This window comes from Oncorhynchus masou, chromosome 13 (assembly GCF_036934945.1).
Source record: "Oncorhynchus masou masou isolate Uvic2021 chromosome 13, UVic_Omas_1.1, whole genome shotgun sequence".
NCBI lineage: Eukaryota > Metazoa > Chordata > Actinopteri > Salmoniformes > Salmonidae > Oncorhynchus > Oncorhynchus masou.
The window spans coordinates 34920102-34926101 of NC_088224.1; positions in this window are offsets into that span (position 1 = coordinate 34920102).

The window sequence follows — 6000 nt, forward strand, 5'->3', positions numbered from 1 at the left end:
TTTGGTCCCTGGATGGGAGACCAGATACTGCTGGAAGTGGTGCTGGAGGGCCAGTTGTCGGCACTGTTTCCTCTGTTCTAAAAAAAAAAAAAAAAGAATATCCAAATGCTCCAGGGCAGTGATTGGGTAGGGTGCCATCTTTCGGATGGGATGTTTAGCGGGTGTCCGGACTTTTTGTAGTCACTAAAAATGCACAACTCTCTCTTTAGTGGTCCAAAACAAATCATCATGCTGGGAGGATAGATTACTGTTATGTGTTATGGAGAAACTTAAGTTTGTCACACACTACATTATCTTAACACATCTCCCCGTTTTAAAACAACCCTTTTGGATATGAGAGGAACACCTGGGAGCGTGTTGTGAAAGGTTCTACATGAACTGCCTTGTAATATGGAAGGTGATGCAACCATAGGGTTCCAAAAATGTACTACAGTATGCTTTTGACTCAAGGTTAACACAAATTCCATCAGTTGTTTCCATTATTTAAGTGCATACGATTTATTGTTACGTTTTATTAATATTGAGGTCCAGATAAACGGGGGATAACCTAATTTAACAGGGGATAAAATAAAACATTTAGTCATGCGCATTCCATCCACTCCACTTCCTGTTGTGCAATACTGAGTGACACACTTCTCATCACTCCTTTTCCTTATAAAGCAGGTAGAGCAGACTACGTGCTTCAGCAGTTCTGTTCAGTTAAAACTTTTCTCCCCTGGCTTGGCTAGTATGAGCTAAAAACATTCATTGTTTTGACCTGACAATTAATGACAAACTCCAGCCTGCATCTGTCCTGGTTGAACTCTGAAGTCACTGCATATTGGCTCCAGGCCACAGAAAGCCAGCGGTGAAAAAAATCTATCCTCATAAGTAGACCAACTTCACAATCCACTTGAACCTTGCTCCAAATCACCCCCCTGGACAGCAGCAGGGGACAAACAAGGAGCTGATTGGCTAATGATTAACCAGAGTGACCTCTTGGCAGCGACTCTCTAAGTGAGAGAAGGACTCTTAGAAAAACAACTTGGTCGAAACCACGCCACGCCACGCCGTTTGCAAATAAACAGCCCTTAGGTCAGCTTGCTCCTCTGACTGTCCCCTATTCCTGGCATTCCAGGGGGCACGTCGGCCCCCTCCGGTCCTGCATTCCACACATAGCAGGTTTCACATGCCACACAGGGCGCAGGAGGGGAACACAGAGCCCTCCTCTCACTCCTGGCGCACCTGGGCTGCCAAAGGGTGAGCGGCTCAATCCACGCGGATCGCTAGCGTCGCTTCATGCACCTGTGCCTCAGATCAGCTGATCGTTATGCTGGCAGCTAAATTAAAATCACGTGCCAAGATGTCCGACCCTCTGCCATTTCTAATAAGAGGGGCATCTGACCTTTTGACCTTGACCGAGGTTTATCTTCTGCGGCTGGAATATCTTTCCACAGGTGAGTGCCATCACCCACATCAACACTACAGTGGGACTCTGAGGCACATGCAGGGAGACGTAGAGGCGCAGCCCTCCTGGCCGTTAGCTGGAGCGAGACACCAGGACATATGCTGGAGGAGACGGCAACACCACACACAGCGCATCCACGCACATACATACAGTATGTACTCAAGACACACTGTGAACAAACATACGTACGTGTCAAAAGTTCTACAATCCCACGGCCAAACACAACCACATCGGCAGGCCAAAATACAATCAAAAGGTTCTTTATTATCAATTAATATTTTACAACGATGACATTACAGAGTATCACTATTAGAAATGTATAAAAAGGCTGGGATTTAGGGCTACAGGCTAACTTAGGTTGGAGTCTTTAAAACACATTTTTCAACCACTCCACACATTTCTTGTTAATAAACTATAGTTTTGGCAAGTCAGTTAGGACATCTACTTTGTGCATGACACAAGTACTTTTACCAACAATTGTTTACAGACAGATTATTTCACTTATAATTTCCTGTATCACAATTCCAGTTGGTCAGAAATTTACATACACTAAATTGACTGTGCCTTTAAACAGCTTGGAGAATTCCTGAAAATTATGTCATGGCTTTAGAAGCTTCTGATAGGCTAATTGACATCATTTGAGTCAATTGGAGGTGTATCTACGTATTTCAAGGCCTACCTTCAAACTCAGTGCCTCTTTGCTTGACATCATGGGAAAATCAAAAGAAATCAGTCAAGACCCCAGAATTGTTTTTGTAGACCTCCACAAGTCTGTGTCTGCCTGAAGGTATCACGTTCATCTGTAAAAGCAATAGTACATAAGTATAAACACCATGGGACCACGCAGCCGTCATACTGCTCAGGAAGGATAAGCGTTAAGCGTCTCCTAGAGATGAACGCACTTTGGTGCGAAAAGTGCAAATCAATCCCAGAACAGCAGACAAAGGACCTTGTGAAGATGCTGGAGGAAACAGGTACAAAAGTATTTATATCCACAGTAAAATGAGTCCAATGTCAACATAACCTGAAAGGCCGCTCAGCAAGGAAGAAGCCACTGATCCAAAACCGCCATAAAAAAGCCAGACTACAGATTGTACTTTTGGGAGAAATGTCCTCTGGTCTGATGAAACAGAAATAAAACTGTTTGGTCATAATGACCATCATTATGTTTGGAGGAAAATGGGGGCTTGCAAGCCAAAGAACACCATCCCAACCATGAAGCATGGGGGTGGCAGCATCATGTTGTGGGGGGGGGGGGGCTTTGCTGCAGGAGGGACTGGTGCACTTCACAAAATAGATGCCAACATGAGAAAGGAAAATGATGTGGATATGTTGAAGCAACATCTCAAAACATCAGTCAGAAAGTTAAAGCTTGGTTGCAAATGGCTCTTCCAAACGGACAATGACCCCAAGCATTCTTCCAAAGTTGTGGCAAAAAGGCTTAAGGACAACAAAGTCAATGTATTGGAGTTGCCATCACAAAGCCCTGACCTCAATCCTATAGAAAATGTGTGGACAGAACTGAAAAAGCATGTGTGAGCAAGGAGTCCTACAAACCTGACTCCGTTACACCAGCTCTGTCAGGAGGAATGGTCCAAAATTCACCCAAATAATTGTGGGAAGCTTGTGGAAGGCTACCCAAAACATTTAAAGGCAATGCTACCAAATAGTAATTGAGTGTATGTAAACTTCTGACCCATTGGGAATGTGATGAAAGAAATAAAAGCTGAAATAAATCCTTCGCTCTACTATTATTATGACATTTCGCATTCTTAAAACAAAGTCGTGATCCTAACTGACCTAAGACATTGAATTGTTATTAGGATTAAATATCCGGAATTGTGAACAACTGAGTTTAAATGTACTTGGCTAAGGTGTATGTAAACTTCCAACTGTATGAGCACCGGGGCAAACTAACACAGCAGTTCATTCACTCGCGGAGCGGTGGCCAATGTTCGTTCCTTCGATTCTTGCCGAGCAGGGTTGGTTCGGCTCTAACAATCTAATCAAATCACATTTGACTCTGTTTGGTTGCCCCAGCATTCCATGGATTCAGCTGAATAATCCAACACTTTTAGACAAAGCAATGTTTGTCTAAACTCCCTCTTCAGCTGAAACTATGGAACGCTGGAGCGACCAAACAGAGTTTTAGGGCTCTTGCAAGCTCTTTAAAAAGGATGTAAATGAACTTGGCACATGGGGAAGGACCACCTTGCCCAAAGTGACTGGCCAATAGCAGAACACCTTACAGGGTGTTATTGGACAGGGGAAAGTTACCAGTCCCCCTGTCACGATATACACACGTTGATTTACACATGCACACACATTAATACATAAAATAAGTACATGATCCAAAGAAAGTAAAGTATGAGGCAGAAACCTGGAACACATGGTTCTCATTAGATTGACCACTTTAATACCCCCGGTCTTTATTTCTTTGCATAAGAAAAACAGTATAGACCAGCATCAATTCTGGTCTGTGCTGGTCGAATACTGGTCAAGTTGGTCTGACCAGAACGGTCTAGCTGGCCTGACCATCATGGTCTATCTGGCTAGGCCTGCTGACTAGCTGGTCAAGCTGGTGATGCTGGTGACCAACTAATGCTGGAATGCTGGTGACAAACTAATGCTGGAATGCTGGTGATGCTGGTGACCAACTATTGCTGGAATGCTGGTGATGCTAGTATGCTGGTGATGCTGATATGCTGGTGATCAGCTTATGCTGTTATGCTGGTGATGCTGGTGACCAAGCTGGCCCATGTTGGTCTTCAAAACCACACCCATCAGTATCATATTTCACAGCGTGCTCTATTGCAGTCAGATTTTTAGAATTGTTTGTTTCAATATGTTTTTGTTTGTTGTGTTTTTGCACATGTCCATGTACATTAATTGATTAATTAATGTTATGCTACACAAAGATAAATAACATACAGTTTTCTAAACCAATTCAATCTCTTAGTTATTTTATTGCACCCGTTACTGAAATGGTTGTTCCAGTTTAGATTATTTAGGTAGTCTAATTTATTAATTTTTCTAACCCTGACAATCATTATTTTCTTGCAATTTGTGGGTGAATAAAAGTTCAAATAGGAAGGAAACATCATAATGTGACTTAACACTGGATTTGCTTGTGACCAGCATATACCATATACCATATACCATATACCAATGTCCAAAACAAAGTGAAGGCTGGTCACCAGCAAAAACACAGCAAAGTCTGGTCACCCGTGTTAAAAACATAGCAAAGTCTGGTCACCCGTATTCAAAACATAGCAAATGCTGGTCACCCGTGTTCAAAACACAGCAAAGGCTGGTCACCAGCAAAAAAACACAGTAAAGGCTGGTCACCAGCAAACACACAGCGGAGGCTGGTCACCAGTGTTCAAAACACACCGAATGCACCAGCCAAAACACAGTGAGGGCTGGTCAACAGCAAAACCAGAACTCGTCACCAGCATATGCTGGTTTATGCTGTTTTTTTCAGCAGGGTTGCCAGAGTTTTGACAAGAAAACATGACAATGAAATGTGTCCACCCCCAGTCAGAAACATACACTACATGACCAAAGAGGACACCTGCTCGTCAAACATCTAATTCCAAAATCATGTGCATTAATATGGAGTTGGATCCCCCATTGCTGCTATAACAGCCTCCACTCTTCTGGGAAGGCTTTCCACTAGATATTGGAACATTGCTGCCGGGACTTGCTTCCATTCAGCAACAAGAGCATTAGTGAGGTTGGTCACTGATGTTGGGGGTGATTAGACCTGGCTCGCAGTCGGCGTTCCAATACATCCCAAAGGTGTTCTATGGTGTTGAGGTCAGGGCTCTGCGCAGGTCAGTCAAGTTCTTCCACACCAATCTCAACAAACCATTTCTGTATGGACCTCACTTTGTGCATGGGGGCATTGCCATGCTGAAACAGGAAAAGGCCTTCCCCAAACTGTTTCCACAAAGTTGGAAGCACAGAATCATCTAGAATGTCATTGTATGCTGTAGAATTAAGATTTCCCTTCACTGGACCTAACGGCATATCTCGAACCAAGAAAAACAGCCCCAGACCATTATTCCTCCTCTACCAAACTTTGCAGTTGGCACTTTGCATTGGGGCAGGTAGCGTTCTGACATCTTCCAAGTCCAGATTTGTCTGTCTGACTGGCAGATGGTGAGACGTGATTCACCTCTCCAGCCGATGCTTGGCATTACGCATGGTGATATTGCTTCCAGAGGCAGTTTGGAACTCGGTAGTGAGTGTTGCAACCGAGGACAGACTATTTTTATGCGTTACGCGCTTCAGCACTTAGTTCTGTTCTTTGAGCTTGTGTGATCTACCACTTCGCGGCTGAACCGTTGTTGCTCCTATGACGGTGCCACTCATTACCCCAATCCAACAGCCTTAACATGGTGGCCAGGGTCATAGAGGGGGTTGACATGGTCATTCACGTGCTATTGTAAAAATAGCCTTGTCCCGAGCTCTTGGCACTGGTAGCCAAAGAAAACTTTACAGAGACAGCCAGATGAGGGAATTCTTTGCCATGTAAAACCCTTTAAGAG